The sequence below is a fragment of the Rhinichthys klamathensis genome, unplaced genomic scaffold (genome assembly GCF_029890125.1).
Source record: "Rhinichthys klamathensis goyatoka isolate OS25496 unplaced genomic scaffold, OSU_Roscu_1.1 h1tg000462l_1, whole genome shotgun sequence".
Taxonomy (NCBI): domain Eukaryota; kingdom Metazoa; phylum Chordata; class Actinopteri; order Cypriniformes; family Leuciscidae; genus Rhinichthys; species Rhinichthys klamathensis.
Window position 1 is genome coordinate 372,501 of NW_026606951.1, and position 18,165 is coordinate 390,665.

Sequence of the window (18,165 nt, forward strand, 5' to 3'; positions counted from 1 at the left end):
TGAGGAGAGTGTGTCTGTCATTCGCAGCCGGTGTGGATCCTGGCATTCGCAATCACAGATTATACTTTATTTTCTTTTTTTTATTTAACCCTTATTTAACCAAATCCTTTGAGAACAAGTCTCTTACGAAGGAGCCCTGGCCAAGAAGGCCGCAATAAAAGTTCCACATAAAATACAATATATAATAAAAACAATAAACATACAAGACATAATACATTAACAATACAATGAATCAGCCACGCTTAAAAAAAAGATATAAAAAAACTCCAATGACTTTATACATACAGAAATACAATGTAACAAATCACAATACAATAGACTTATCCTAATTTGGGAAGCAGGGACAGGTGCCCATTGTGCCTGCTTCCCAATACTTTACTAGCCTCTTAACCCTCTGGGGTACTTTGGTCATTTCTGACCGGATTTTTTTAAATTAAAAAATGTTAAAAATCGTAGCTTCGTCGGAATGGTACAAAACTTGGTGACTTTTATGGTACTTGGTATACGAACACACAAAAAATTGGGGACAGGATTTGAAAAGTCTAAGTGGTCATAAAAAAAAGAGTCACACTCAGGACCTTCGGTCAAAAATGACCGGCCATAGGAAATGAATGGGAAATTGGCAAAAATATGAAAATACAGAGTTTATTTGTGCGTACAATCTACAAATCAGCCAAGATGCAGGAAAAAAGCACACAACAGTGAAGGGGGGAATCTCTAAAACATCAAGAGTGCAAAACAGACAAATACACTCACACACACACACACTTATACACACAAAAACACACACATGTACACAAATGAACGCGTGTCTTGCAAAAGCTAATTTTGGGAAACGTGTGAAATAAAAGCAATTATTCATCAATGTAAGAAATAAAGCGCACAGCAATGAACGCATGAGACTGTAAACAATCAAGGTTGCAAAACACACACACGCACACACACACACACACACATAGGGAAATATGAGACTGGTGAAACTGTAACAGAGAAATGTGAGAATATGTGAAATAAAATCAATGAATCAAATAAAGGGGAGACATTGGGTCCAAAATGCAAAGGTCACACACTATGTCTCTCTCTCTTGAACACACGCACACACACACACACACACACACACACACACACACACACACACACACACAGTGTAAGATCAAACGATGGAATTCTTCCTTAGTAACCTCCAGGCCATTGCAGCACATATGTGCTCTTTTTATGCGTTTATTCGAGGTTGAATTCAAATCAAATACTGCCAAACCACCCATACTACTTCTGAATAGGATGTCTACTTCAGAAATTGTATGAAAATTATGGAAATACATGGTTCAGATCACTCAAAACATATATGAAAATGGAGGCGCCCTTATATGGTCAGTAAGGAAGCTTGGCGTTCCATGCATCTAGTGAAAAAGTTTGGTATGCGCCAAAATAAAATCTTGACTGAAAGCTTATTTTTTGAGATATCAACCTAAAATTTGGAACACAACTTCTTAAGATTTTTGGCTTTCATTTTCTTGCAGTTTTAGAGTAAAATATATTTTGTAATATATATATTTTATATAAAATATAAATAATTAAATTTTTACATTGTTCATTTTCATTAACTCAAACTTACATAACTTTTTTTTCTGTTTCACTTTCATAATTTATTTCACAATTTATTTCATATTTTTTTATTTTACAATAATCTGGCAAATGTCTTCTTTAAAACAAGACCAACCATAGGTCTATATTCCAAAGCATTCTTGACTTACAACCATTTAAGTTTGGAAAGTGATTTTCATGTCTATGCGAAAATAATAGAATTGTTATTTTATTTTATTTTTTAAATAAAATAAAACAACCAAACAAACAAAAAACTTGACAAAAATAGTCTTTGAGAATCACTTATTATAAATTAAAATCCACAACCTGAAAAAAATAGGCAAATATGTGCAAAAACAACTAGAATTCACAAGCCTTTCTACAGAGGCTGTAAATCCATCCAGTGGTTAAAATATGATATTGCATGATAATTATGCTCACTACATCCACCAGATGGCTCCAATGTGATTTAAAAAAAAAATTTCTATAGGCCAAGGATCCACTTTAACCTGAAATACAGCATTAATTAAAAAATAATAAAAATAATATATATATATAAATTTTCTATTATATTCAATGGGAAAAATTTATCATAATTATTGCATAAATATTAATTATTTTCATAAAATTCTCTCAAAACACCAAAAAAAAGAAAGAAAAAATATTATTGAACAAAAACAAATTTCATTGATTTTACTGAAAAAAAATAAACATTGATTTCAGGGGTCCGGTCCATTTTGACCGCGAAGGTCCTGAGTGTGACTGGAAAACGAAGAACCCCAGAGGGTTAAAGTGACCAAAAGAGACCAAATTATCAAGTTTTAAGTCATTCTGTAACCGGTTCCACGCTGATGGGGCAGAAATTTTAAATGCTTGCTTCCCTAACTCTGTTCGGGCCCTAGGCACAATCATGTGGAGATTATCATTAGACCGCAGAGAGCGAATGCTGGCCTTGAAGGACATAAGCCTACATAAATAAGGCGGCAATGTCCCAATAATGGATTTATATATAAACAATCGCCACCGGGTTAGCCGGCGCTGAGCAAGGGAGGCCCACTGGACCAGATCATACAGAGTGCAACAATGTGTAAAGGGTTTGCACCCTGTAATGAATCTCAGTGCGCCATGATAAACTGAATCCAGTTGGTGCAAATATTTATTCGGGGCGTGCATATATAAAAAATCACCATAATCAATAAGAGACAGAAAAGTAGCCTCAACCAATTTCTTCCTTGTTACAAGAGAAAAGCTGGCCCTATTCCTAAAATAGAACCCAAGCTTTAATCTAAGTTTCCGGGCTAAATTTTGGATACGAGCCTTAAAAGTCAAATGTTCATCAAGTAAAAGCTACTTATACTCAGCCACACGCTCTATTAGGTTTCCCTGCAGGGTTACAATGTTTGGAGGGATAGCTGTGGAGTTCCTATTATTTGAGAACAAGACCGTCTTTGTTTTATTTGCATTCAACACAAGCTTCGAGTCAAGAAGCCAAGATTGTACAACGTCAAAGGCATCCTGCAGGTACTGAAAAGTCTGGTGAAGGGTTTCTCCACAACTGTAAACAATTGTGTCATCAGCATAAAAATGAAACAGAGCATTATGGACATTTGAACCAAGATAATTTACATAAATGGTAAATAAAAGTGGGCCCAGCACCGATCCCTGAGGAACCCCTGATGCAACTTGTAAGAAACCTGAAGAAATACCGTCAAAGGTGACGCACTGAGTCCTATCTGAGAGATCATGTTCAAACCAACCAACTGCCTTCTCAGAAAGACCAATGTTGAGCGTTTATGGAAGTATGAGCAACATAAGAACTTTCACCGGGAAATGTCTGACCAAGTGAGTAACATCCACTTCTGTTCTGACCAAGCATTGCAGTAAATCGCGCTGATTAAATCTAACGATCGCTTATATCTGTCCTGTCCAGCAGAGAGAAAGCTCTGCGTCCGCTTTGACGCCACCTTCCAGGAGCCCTTCCGATATTATCCGTGTCTCCGTCGCAGTCTCTCTTCTTCTGTCGCCGCTCTGAAGTCCGAAGTCTTGCATGTTACAGCGGGTGAGTCTGCTGTCACTGGTGATCATCGTTTGAACCTTTCTGGATCCGCCATCAAATTAATACGTTTAATTATATGAAGTGCTGTGAGAAAAGGCTATGAATATGCAAATGAGCCCCGCCTCCACTCACTCACTCAGCTCAGAGATCCACTGGTTGACGATCACACGTTGATCTGATTGGTTACAAGGTCGTTTGTGACGTCAGAAACACCAGCGATTTCAAACCGTGTTTTTGAGACTGTCTTTGGTTCACTGCAGTTTTAAGGAGGAAATACTCAGCAATGCTGTCGACTTATGAACTTACACATGTGTGTCTTAAAGCAAGACTTAATATCTTCAGTCATTTCGCTTCTCCAGTAAATGCATCTTGATTTAAGAATGTTTAGATATTTGTGCTGGAAAACGAGACCGAAACACTTGTTTAGAAAAAGAAATGTCTGCAGTGATCAGAATAACTAAAGTAAAGTTTAAGAAAGAACTTGTTGCTTCTACTTATGAGAATAGAGAGCATGACCTGATGGATGGATGGATGGATGGATGGATGGATGGATGGATGGATGGATGGATGGATGGATGGATGGATGGATGGATGGATGGATGGATGGATTGATGGATTGATGGATTGATTGATTGATTGATTGATTGATTGATTGATTGATTGATGGATGGATGGATGGATGGATGGATGGATGGATGGATGGATTACAGTAATTATATTGTGAGTCTGATGGTTTCAGATGTGGACGGACTGCAGTGTTGTATTAGCATTGATATACTATTATAATTTGTATTAATATTTTGAATGTTTTTTTTTCGTTTTTTTTTTCCGTTTTAGTTAAATCTTTAGCAATTTTGTTGCTTTTATTATTATTTTTAAATGTTTTTACATATTTTCTTTGATATACTTTTAGTTTTTATTCATATTATTTTCATTTGAAATATATTTTCATTTTAATTTTAGTTAAAGTTTTAGTTTTACGTTTTGTCCTTATTTTTTTTATTAATAATATATATTTTTTGTCTGTCTAATTATTTTTCATTAAATGATTTCTTATGCATGGATTCAGTTATTTTAGTAGCTATGCTTCGAGTCAATGCTGAAATGAACCAAAATTTGATTTCAATGAAAGTTTATTTTATGTAAAGTAACAAATGCAGTTAGTTTGAACTGGTGTGCGTAATACCCGTGTGTGTGTGAGTGTGTGTGTGTGTGTGTGTGTGTGTGTGTGTGTGTGTGTGTGTGTGTGTGTGTGTGTGTGTGTGTGTGTGTGTGCAGTGGCGCAAAAAGTGGGTATGCGCTATATGCGGCGCATAGGGGCGCAGCACCATGGGGGGCGCCAAAGCGATGGTAAATTTTTTTTTATTTAAATTTAATTAAAATATATATATATATATATATTGTATTTTCTATATGTAGCTGCTGTTGTGCGTTTCTAAATCATTTCTGCATTTCTTCAATGTTATATAAAATTTTAGAGGACTAACAGGCTAGAGTAGGCGCCCTCATGGAGAAGGGGGCGGGGTAATAATATCGCGAGCGGGCAGGGGCGCCGTGAGCGCTGAGCGAGTAGGTACGAGTAGCCTAGTGACTTGTCGTCGAAAAAGATGGATAAAACAAAATGCTGGGGGGCTAAAAATAGAAAAAGAAGGAGGGAAAATGAGATGGCATGTCAATTGATTAATTAATTAATTAATTAATTACATTTATATAGCGCTTTTCTTGGCACTCAAAGCGCTTTACATAGAAGAGGGAATCTCCTCAACCACCACCAATGTGCAGCTCCACCTGATGATGCGACGGCAGCCATATTGCGCCAGAACGCCCACCACACACCAGCTTACTGGTGGAGAGGAGACAGAGTGATGAAGCCAATTGGTCTATATATATATGGTGATGATTAGGAGGCCATGATGGACATAGGCCTCTAGGCAAATTTGGCCAGGACACCGGGGTTACACCCCTTCTCTTTCGAAAGACATCCTGGGATTTTTAATGACCACAGAGAGTCAGGACCTCGGTTTAACGTCTCATCCGAAGGACGGTGCTCTTTGACAGTATAGTGTCCCCATTACTACACTGGGGCGTTAGGACCCACACAGACCACAGGGTGAGCGCCCCCTGCTGGCACACTAACACCTCTTCCAGAAGCAACCTGGTTTTCTCAGAAGGTCTCCCATCCAGGTACTAACCAGGCTCAGCCCTGCTTAGCTTCAGTGGGCAACCAGTCTTGGGCTACAGGGTGATATGGCTGCTGGCTGTGATGTGATGCTGGCAATTGATGTGACAGCAGCTGAATAAGTGCATGCTGAAAGCCAACAGGTAGGATTTAAAGTGTGACATCCAGGCATGTAGGCTATCTATATCTCTGTGGCCATCGGGGCTACCGGGAGATTCCCGGTGGGCCGAGGTGCTTTTTCGTACTCTCATACTTTTTTTTTTCTTTTTTGTCTTAACGGCCCATAAAACTCGAACATCGGCGGCCCATTCGGGGTTTTTTTGTGCTTAATTGGCGGCGCTGGGTTAGTGCTGGTGTAATGCATTGGGCAAAAAAAGTCAGCGTTAGTTTTTTTCTGACACACCGGCCCATGAAACATGTCATCATGTGCTTATATCTGTCAAGTATAGAAATTAGTACAAAACTAAATATGAAAGTTTTCTTTATTTTTCAGTGCATTTGTTTTACAATATATGGCTATTACTATCATGGGATTAATATTATAACTATCATTATGTAGTAGTGTAATGTAGACAGACACTAACTAAAAGAGGTTTAAATTTTTCTTTGCTTAATTTGCACCCTGAATATGGGTTGGAGCTTTTAATTTTGAACTCTCAAAGTGCACCAGACTGCTGAATTTAACATTAAAGAACAGAAAATTTTATTACGGGGGGCATGCCCCGAACCCCCCTAGAGAAACAGAGGTCCACCTACCACAGTTTTACCTAAAATCCTGTGAGAAACACTGGTATTGCTGTTCCAATGGAGCTTATAGTTTTTTAAGGGGGGTTTAATCACAAAATTGCAAAAATTGTTGCTGCATACCCCTCTGACACAGGGTAGTTGCGCCCCTGTGTGTGTGTGTGTGTGTGTGTGTGTGTGTTTGCGCAGAGGTTCGTCTGGCGTTTATCAGCCGGTTTCCTGTGAGTCACACAGAGATTGGGATGAAACAAACTCTCTCCAGAACATCTGAGGTTCTCCACACAGAAACAACACCGTTCTGAGATACAAGCCTTCCTCTGAGGCGACAGAGACCAGAGCCGAACACCCATCAAATCCTGTTCTGTTCCACACACACACACACACACACACACACACACACACACACACACACACACACACACACACTCCTCCGCATGTCTCAGGTACTTCATTCACTTTGAGGATTGACACCAATCATTTTCATTCTGATTCACAAGCTTTTCATTCATTTCATTTTCATTACTTTGAACAGTTGAATTCATTAAAGGGTTAGTTCGCCCATTTAAGACATGAAGTTGTATGCAATCCTTACCAGCACTATAGTGCACACACACTGACCCACTCTGTTGTCGCCTCCCTGGTCAGAGTTCTGGCCGCTGGAAGTTTTTCAATAAAGTACTCCCGGTTATTTTCCGGGGCCAGAAAACTGTGCGTTTTTACGTGCAAAAAATTATTTGCGTTTCAAAGCTTGATTAATTTACCACACAAAAAACACGCCGGTCAAAATTCATACCTCAGTTTTAATCGGCACTATTTTCTATCCATTTCTATCAATCCGCGCTGCTGTCAACGTCAACAGTGCGCACGTTCCGATCAGCTGTTGATAGCGCGACTCGCTGACGACATGTCTGACTGCGAAACTTCTGATGATGAAACCAATTTTAGCACAATGCCAGACGGATCAGATGATGAAAGTAATTTTAGCACAACGACAATGTTATTGATTGCAACACAAAACCTCAATTGTGTGTGTGTTCAATCAAATAGTTTTCTCAGCAAATTGTACCAATATCCCTATAGGCTATACTGTTTTTATATTAGACATCTTTTCACGTGTTTAATAATGGAGTCTAAACATCAGCTTGCTAACCGTACAGTTTAGACATGGGATCATAAAGTTAGTAAATAGAGCTTACCCGTGGTACTGGTACAGCAAAACTCTTTAATTTTCCTTTTCCTCCTTGATTGGGGATGTAATCGTCTTCGCTGAAGCGAGCACTACACGAAAATCCTTTATTTTGGATATTTTAGCTCCCGCAGAGTAGCCGATGGCATCCAGCCAAATCAACAACACGCGCTTGCACCCCCTGCTGGTGAGGTCGACTAACAGCAGATGGAGATTATGCTGTCTAAGCTGTCTCATAGTTATATTCGAGTTCGCACCATTGTTAATTTAATACTTTTTACGTGTTGTCAATCGATTGTGTAAAGACTATGGAACAGCTGATCGGAACGTGCGCACTGTTGACGTTGACAGCAGCGCCGGATTGATAGAAATGGATAGAAAATAGTGCCGATTAAAACTGAGGTATGAATTTTGACCGGCGTGTTTTTTGTGTGGTAAATTAATCAAGCTTTGAAACGCAAATATTTTTTGCACGTAAAAACGCACAGTTTTCTGGCCCCGGAAAATAACCGGGAGTACTTTATTGAAAAACTTCCAGCGGCCAGAACTCTGACCAGGGAGGGGACAACAGAGTGGGTCAGTGTGTATGCACTATAGTGCTGGTAAGGATTGCATACAACTTCATGTCTTAAATGGGCGAACTAACCCTTTAATGCCATCGACTGGCATAAAAGAAAAATAATGTCTTAAAGTCCCCCGTATCCCTATAAACTCATATTTGATCACCAAAATGACATATTTAAACGTTTTATTCCTCTTCATACCTTAAAATATCTTGACTGTAACTTGACACCCTTGCCTCATTTAGTATGCGTGGTTCTATGAATATGCAAATGAGCCCCGCCTCCACTCACTCACTCGGCTCAGAGATCCACTGGTTGACGATCACACGTTGATCTGATTGGTTACAAGGTCGTTTGTGACGTCAGAAACACCAGCGATTTCAAACCGTGTTTTTGAGACTGTCTTTGGTTCACTGCAGTTTTAAGGAGGAAATACTCAGCAATGCTGTCGACTTATGAACTTACACACGGTGTGTCTTAAAGCATATTAAAAACACCACATAGACACATAATCAAGCTTGATTTTCACCACAGGCGGACAAACATTTATTTGTGTGTGAGCTGAGCTTGAACGAATGACCTGAGCAGCAGATTTGCCGTGTTTGTGTGTGATTGCATGCATGTGTGTGTGTGTGTGTGTGTAGAAAACATGGTAAATCTCAGCGCTGTGTGAATAATGCACTGCACTGCGTTCGAGCGGCTGATGATAAAGCACTCACAGCTCTTCCGATCGCCGTCGAGCCCAATAAAGGAAGAGCCGGAAACTGTGGCGTCAGACTGCAGGAATTCTGGGAGATTGAGAAGAAGCAGCTGCTGATGATGTAGTGAGTCACATGATTCACTCCCAGTGTTTCCCTGCATCAGTGCACTGCAAACATGCGGTTCTTCTACTCAGTATTTTTGTCTTGTTTCCAGACCAAATGTCTAAAAAATTCTTAAATCAAGATGCATCTACTAGATGAGTAAAATGCCTCATCTGTGACGATATTACGCTTGTTTTCTGGGAATATAAATCAAAATTAAGTGATTTGTTGCATAAAAAAAAGCAAAATTATCTGCCAATTGGGTAAGAATAATAATCATAATTCAAACAGAAACAACAACAGCCACCGTCGCTCAGATATAAAGATAGAAAACACATGAAACGATCAGACCAGCGGAGACGAGCGCTTGTTGTGCTGATGTTGTGCGGTTTCCATGGTGACAGATGTGCTGTTGTGCGGTTTCCATGGTGACAGATGTGCTGTTGCACAAGCGTTTGCTTATCGACGCTCCTCCAGATGTGTTCATGCATGTTTTATGTGGCCTTTCCTCAATATCACGACCTCGGGGGGAAGCGGATGCGAAGAGTGTTTATTCCTCCAGTGTGACTCATGCACTAAGATTAATTTAGTTTCATAGTAAAATTAACAAAAGAGGATTTAAAAATTGTTTACAGTGTTGGCTATTCATTCGATTCATAGACTGGCATAAAAGAAAAATAATGTCTTAAAGTCCCCAAGTCAATAATTTTATCACTTAAAACTCATCTTTGATAACCAATTACATATTTAAACGTTTTTTTCCCTCTTCATGCCTTAAAATATCTTGAATGTAACTTGACACCCTCGCCTCATTTAGTATGCGCGGTTCTATGAATATGCAAATTAGCCCCGCCTCCACTCACTCATTCAGCTCAGAGATCCACTGGTTGACGATCACACGTTGATCTGATTGGTTACAAGGTCGTTTGTTTAATTTAGTTTGATTAATAAATTAACAAATGAGAATTTAAAAAATGTTCAGTGTGTCTCTATAAAGGCTTATTTATGTCTGAAGCCTCTGAGCTGATCACGGTTGATTTCGGCTCATAAGTTGCAGTGCAAGAAGTGAATCACAGGATTGTGGACTGGGAAGTTTCCTTATATGGTCACACACACACACACACACTTCCGGCCTCCTGACTCAGTGATGGAAGAGAATCAACACAATCAGGAGCAATCGATCACATGACCAGCCGGTGTGATGGGAAATCTCAACTGTGAACTTGTTGGATTCTCACCAACGCGTAATGACAAGAATCCTGTTCGCTGTTCCCGGATCAGGCTGAGGTTGGTCCCGCAATCCCACATGATGAACGTCCAGGACATATTTCTGTTGGCTGAGTCTATAACCGCTGATGATGATGAAGATGAAGATGATGATCACAGCAAGACATAACCCAAATAATACATTGCTTTAATTAGCTGTGGAAAAACACACATGCTGAGAATTATGCAGACAGACATGACATTCATATCATGATTATGTAATTGATTTATTAGTAAACACTTCTAGACTAGTTTACCCCAGTAGCATTGAGTGGAAAATATCAGAAACAGATCTGGAATATAAAGAAGAGCCTGTACAATATAAATCCAGTAAAAGCATGATTGTGTGTGTGTGTGTGAGAGAGAGAGAGAGAGAGAGAGAGAGAGAGAGTGTGTGTGTGTGAGAGAGAGAGAGAGAGAGAGAGAGAGAGAGAGAGAGAGAGAGAGAGAGAGAGAGAGAGAGAGAGAGAGAGAGAGAGAGAGAGAGAGAGAGAGAGTGTGTGTGTGTGTGAGAGAGAGAGAGAGAGAGTTTGTGTGTGAGCTTGTGTGTGTGTGTGTGTGTGTGTGTGTGAGAGAGAGAGAGTGTGTGTGTGTGTGTGTGTGTGTGTGTGAGAGAGAGAGAGAGAGAGAGTGTGTGTGTGTGTGAGAGAGAGAGAGAGAGAGAGAGAGAGAGAGAGAGAGAGAGAGAGAGAGAGTGTGTGTGTGTGTGAGAGAGAGAGAGAGAGAGAGAGAGAGAGAGAGAGAGAGAGTGTGTGAGAGAGAGAGTGTGTGTGTGTGTGTATATATATATTAATTTGTACATGTTCTATAATGTTGAGTTGGTGCAGAAATGATGCGTGAATAATGAACCTTGGAAACACTGAGACTTTCCAGTGTTTTTATATTTAATGAGTTTCAGTTTAAAGTAATCATTACAATTAATTCTATAAAAAATGCAGTAAAACATTAACGTATTTAATTCTGACTCTCGTAAATGATGCAGCATTATGTAAACGTGAAGCTTCTGCAGATTCAGACGCTCAGTTATTTCAGATACTATTATAGTTCATATTTTGAATTGCTTTTTAAAAAAAACATTTTCTGTTATTTTAATTTTTCAGCTAATGTTTTGGTAATTTAGTTTTGTGGGTTTGACATTTTTAAAAATGTGTCTATATTCGTACACTTTTTTTGTTTTACTTATTTTAGAACATTAGGTTAAACTTCATGAAAAACTTGGCAACTAAATGAATAAAATAGGTAACACTTTACTTGAAGGGGTGTGCATAAGACTGACATGACACCTTCATAACCATGACATGACATATGTCATGAATATGAAGTAGGGTTTATGCATGTTTATGACAACTGTCATTAAGTGTCTTTTGCTCAATAATGACATTTTGAATCCAAATATGACATTGTTTAAGTTGTCTTTGTTATGACATCTTGACATAATCCATAACATCATAACCTGTCAGTGTCTTTGTCATGACAACATGACATTAAATTAAATTAAACTGTCATGTGGCTGGTTTTGACATTGGCTGTCATAAGGCTATTATAACTGTGTCATGAATATTTTTCGTGACCTCAACTACAGTGGTACAAATTGAATTTGTCATTAAAAAGTTATAATGGCTTCATGACAGCCAATGTCAAAACCAACCACCTGACAGTTTAATGTAATATTAACCAATAAAACTAAGTGGTTTCTTAAGTTTGATAATTAATCTGTTATGTCATGTTTATGACAGGTTGTTTTGTCTTAGTAATGTCAAGTTGTCATGACAAAGTCACTGACAGGTTATGATGTATTAGTTTATGTCAAGGTGTCATAACAAAGACATCTCAAACAATGTCATATTTGCATTAAAAATGTCATAACTGAGCGAATGACACTTAATGACAGTTGTCATAAACATGCATACAACTTCCTTCTAGAGATGCACCGATTACAATTTTCTAGGCCGATCACGATTCCGATTTTTTTCTTGAGTTTGACCTGCCGATACCGATTTTAGCCGATTCCGATTTTATTTTTTCAAACCACTTTACAGCACACACAAATCTTTATTTTCTATCTTCTCTTTAATAGAACATTTTGCATAGAACTTTTTTTTTTAACAGATAATCGCTATAAAATAGAACTATATAAATGACTCCTGGTGTGGGAAATCCACACACATCTAAAGTGCAGTGTTATGGAAGAACCATTTCCTTTTCACATCCAATATCCAACTAAAAAAAATTTATATATAGCAAACTAAACTTCTGTATGAAAACAGGTAATGGCAATAAAATAATATATAAATAACAAATAAAAATAAAATAAATATAGCCTTGCAGTATAAAGATATTTCTCTCTCTCACACACACAGGCCTATTGCAATCACTTGTACATCAATGGCAAGTTATATTTCTCACACAGTTCTTCTCTCATCTGACACATGTCCAGCCAGGCTAAACAGGACAAGTGGAGCATGTGCAGGGAAACGATTGGGAAATAATAAAAACAAGTTTTAATGGGTAAATTTTCTATAAATATTTTTTAGTCTTCATTTTCTTTCTGACAGAGCCTAGCCTACTTCAGTTCTTGTTAAAACACACCAGACATGCAAATTATGTGCATTTTGGGCACTTTTTGGATGAAATCATATTTATTTTGTCCATCAAAAGTGTGCTTTCACTTAAATGGAACGCAGCAAAAAATACTCTGCGCCGAAACCCGCGCTTCACTGTTGCTCACGTCAGGCGACGCTCCTGCTCGGCGCTCACGCGCTTCTCCGGCTCCCGGTGTGAATGCACTCATTGATTAACATGCACGGCAAAAAAAAAAAAAAAAAAAGCGCGCTGCTCCCGCTTGCGGTGTGAAACGGCCGTAATTCATGAGGTTTCCTACATGTGCGCGTTCCGTGTGCACGTGTGATGCTGATGTTGCGCGATGTTAATCATGCGGCGCCCGAGTGCATTTGACCGGCATAAAATCGGATTATGTCAGACTGACCGGCCGGTCGCCGATCATGGCCGATCACGTGAAAACCGGCCGATTCCGGTCACCAGCCGATCAATCGGTGCATCTCTACTTCCTTCATATTCATAACATGTCATGTCATGATTATGAAGGTGTCATGTTAGTCTTATGCACACCCCTTCAACTAAAGTGTTACCAGAAAGGGAGTTTTTTTTTTTATATATATTTAATTTTCAGTTAAATGTTTATTCTTTTCAAGAAACAAATTCTTTTTTGCGATGTGCGTGTATAAGAGCCGAGACTGAAGAGTGTTTCACAATCACTGGAGTCTGTGAACATTTATTCCATTATGAGATTGAATTATTCTGTCATTCAGCTGGAATTCACCTGGAGACTGATAAACGTTTGGCAGGAGTTTATACCTGCGTGCGTGCGTGCGTGTGTGTGTGTGTCAGAGGGTAATGAAAGGTGAATAACACTGATGTTTAAGTACTTCACCCTGGTTCTGAGCCTAAACTTGACATAAACTGTAAACTTGTCCCTCAAATCTGATTGGTTGATTGAAAAGTTGATCCAGGAACATGTGGTACTTGGTGAAATCACATTCACCCAACGTACATAGTCGTTCAGTTGCAAGGGAAACATCAAATAGTTCAGACTTTTATGTCTTTGGCTACCAAGAGCTCAGTCTTAAGAGTAGTAGGAGCAAGACGAAACTAAACTACTATAGAGTAATCCTGATTCTGTTTAAGAAAAAACCCATGTTTCTGAATGACAGATCCCACTGAAGACATGTAGATGGAGAAGAGAAGCGGTCCCAGCACTGAGCCCTGAGGCACTCCAGTAGCTGTGTGTTTAATCACATGGGTTAGTGTTACAGCAAACCTGTGGTCAGTGAATTTGGGTCATGTTTACATTCTGTTCTCATGACTGTAAGTCTTTAACCACACATTAGACGAATGCGAGGTGATTTCAGACTTCAGTATGAGTGGATATGTCCAGATCTATCCTTGAATTCCTTGGAAAAAAACATAAAAACAGACTCAAATGAGGCACATTGTTGAGCAGTGATCATTCGATTCAATGCTAGAGTTTGATGAGAAACCTGAGATTGCAGATCTCTTCTGAAACTCAAGCAGGGACACTCATATGAGATTACAAATGTACTTACTGACACTGTTAAAGGAGGAGTTCACTTTAGAATTTAAATCTCCTGATAATTTACTCTCCCTCACATCATCCAAGATGTTCATGTGTTTCTTTCTTCAGTCGAAAAGAAATTAAGTTTGAGGAAAACACTCCAGGGTTTCTACATATAGTGACTCCAATGGGGTCCAACGGGTCGAAGGTCCAGATGTGAGTTTCAGTGCAGCTTCAAAGTCTCGACACGATCCAGCCGAGGAATAAGAGTCTGATCTAGACAAACCAGCCGACATTTATAACAAAATACACATTTATATACTTTTAACCACTAATGCTGGTCTTGCTCTAGCTGTGATGCGACACACATTACGTAATCACGATGAAAGGTTGGACCCCATTGAAGTCACTATAAGGAGAAACATCCTGGAATGTTTTCCTCAAAAACCTTCATTTCTTTTCCACTGAAGAAAGAAACACATGAACATCTTGGATGACGAGGAGGAGAGTAAATCATCAGGAGATTTAAATTATAAAGTGAACTCCTCCTTTAAGAGCTTATGATCATAAATCACGTAAGCCTACGTGTAAATGTACGTTCAGTGTCAAACTCATCATCTCTAATGTCTCTGGTAGTTTTATTATGTCTTTGTGGTGAAATATGAGCAGAATCCAGTGGAATAATCCAGAAGGAAATATTTCTCCATGTTTATTAAGTGACATATTCCCCAGAAACACATTAAGACGGTTTACGGCTGAAACTCGATGCCGATATTGGCTCGGACGGAATGCACAATATTATGTTAGGCTGCTGTTTCCAGATTCAAGATGTCAGTTTTGTGTCGAGTCCTTTTTAGCTGGAAACAGATTGTCGGGTGAAAGAGTTTGCTGAAGGAAGGATTGCAACATCAGAGAAGGACTGTTTGTGTTTGTTTCTAAGAGAACAGTCTCGTATTGCAGACGCTAAACGCCATGACAACATCAGGAGAAACACAACAGCAAACAAAAAACAGCTTTATTACAGTTATTAGCGAGACGCGAGTGTTTAGTCTGAGCTCTGCTTCATTAGACGGAAGTCTGTCCTGCTCTCTAAAACTCTCTCATTTAGGAACGTTTTCAACACAATTAAAGTTATTTCATTCAAATTAAGTCATTTTAGTTGGAGTAGAGATACCTGTGTGTGTGTGTGTGTGAGAGAGAGAGAGAGAGAGAGAGAGAGAGAGAGAGAGAGAGAGAGAGAGAGAGGGGTGAGTGAGTGTGTGTGTGTGTGTGTGTGTGTGTGTGTGTGTGTGTGTATGTGTGTGTGTGTGTGTGTGTGTGTGTGAGAAAGAGAGAGAGTGAGTGTGTGTGTCAAGTCAAGTCACCTTTATTTATATAGCGCTTTTTACAATACAGATTGTATCAAAGCAGCTTCAGTGATAACATGAAAATAATACAACAAAGTTTGTTTCTAGAAGAAAATTGCATCAACGTCCACCTTAAGTAAGGCAGATCAATAATATTATTGAATATTAAAGGAGAACTCCGACGTAAAATGAACCTTTGAAAATGACTCGACTAGTCAAACCACGAACGACGTGCTAAGTGAGCTAAAATGTATGAATGGCGTTCGTGGTTTGACTAGTCGAGACTGTTTTCCAAAGATGGCTCCTGTCTGTATACACGAAGTGGACTGTCTTCATAAAATATCTTCTTATTAAACGGTCTGTACACTTACAAAGTTCTCAATGCTTCGTTTTGCATGTAGGGACCCTCATCATGTTACTGTGTTCGTGTGGGGCTATTTTGAGTCTTGTTAGTGGTATAAACTAGCGATTTCTTTTTACTTATTATATGCCCCCATTACTAGCGTTATACGCTAAACAGTTTTTAGAGATAAAATTCTTTACATTCGATCATCATGAAAACAAATCTCAGAGAACGGTTGACTAGGTACCAATGTTTTATTAGACCAAAGGTTCATTTTGCGCCGGAGTTCTCCTTTAAATGTCCCCAACTAAGCAAGCCAAAAGCCAAGGCAACAGTGGCAAGGAGCCAAAACTCCATCAGGGACAGAAGGGAGAAGAAAACCTTGGGAGAACCCAGACTCAGTCGGAGGGCCAGTTCTCCTCTGGCCAACGAAAGAACAGTGTAAGATTCGGGCAGCGTTACAAGTCAGATTGGATCGGAACATTTAGAGTATTTATCCATTTCCATCTGGTTGGAAGTCGAAATAATCACGCCGGTATGGAGACGAGTTGTTGAGGATCAGAGCCGATGGCTGTCGTGTCGATGAGGCCTTCACAGGGCTGATGAGGCCGGCACTTCAGGATGAGTTGGGATGGTTCCAGGCGCAGGTCCACCATAGACAGTCCCTCGGGATAAACAGAGAGACTAATATTAGCGTAGACGCCATCCTTCTTATAATGTACCAAGTACATCAGGATTTACGGGACGTGTTCCCGGTTCCGGCTGATCTTAACTATGAAGCCTAAGAATTAAGGAAGTCTATAGTGTGTTATGTGTATGCTAGGTCAAAGAGATGTGTTTTTAGTCTAGATTTGAACTGACAGAGTGTGACAATGTTAGGAAGACTGTTCCAGAGTTTTGGTGCTAAATAGGAAAAGGATCTCCCGCCTGCAGTCGATTTAGATATTCTAGGTATTATCAACTGGCCGGAGTTTTGAGATCGCAATAGACGTGACGGACTATAATGCGTTAAGAGCTCGCTCAAGTACTGGGAGCTAAACCATTTAGTGCTTTGTAAGTAATCAGTAATATTTTTAAATTTATACGATGTTTAATAGGCAGCCAATGCAGTGTTGACAGAACCGGGCTAATATGGTCATATTTCCTGGTTCTGGTAAGAACTCGAGCTGCGGCGTTTTGGACCAGCTGTAGTTTGTTTATTAAGCGTGCAGGGCAACCACCCAGTAGAGCATTACAGTAATCTAGCCTTGATGTCATGTGTGAGAGAGAGAGAGTGAGTGAGTGAGTGAGTGAGAGAGAGAGAGAGTGTGAGGGAGTGAGTGAGTGAGTGAGAGAGAGAGAGAGTGTGAGGGAGTGAGTGAGTGTGTGTGAGAGAGAGAGAGAGAGAGAGTGTGTGTGTGTGTGTATGTGTGTGAGAGAGAGAGATTGTGTGTGGTGTGTGAGAGAGAGAGTGTGTGTGTGTGTGTGAGAGAGAGAGAGAGAGAGTGTGTGTGTGTGTGTGTGTGTGTGGTGTCCTGTCCTGTTTCCAGTCTAATATCTCTTCTTTATGACTTTAGACGGGTCTTGATTCTCTGAATGCTGCTGTTTTGTGATTGCCCACTTTTCCTCAGTATGATGATCATGAACGCATTACGCTCTTCCTCCGCTGGAGATCTGGACTCATTCTGTCATCAACACTGATCCTCTGACCGGTTAACGAGCGTCCGATGAGGAACGGTTCAGCAAACACATGATGACATGGAAACTCTTCACAGAGAAGCTGTTGATGATCGAGAGGGTTTCCGAGACCAGATGAAGATGAACGTCTGCCAGTGCATTAAGTTTAAAGGGTTAGTTCACCCAAAAATGGAAATGATGTCATTAATGACTCTCCCTCATGTCGCTCCAAGCCCGTCAGACCTCCGTTCATCTTCAGGACACAGTTTAAGATATTTTAGATTTAGTCCGAGAGCTTTCTGTCCCTCCATTGTAAATGTGTGTCCGGTATACTGTCCTTGTCCAG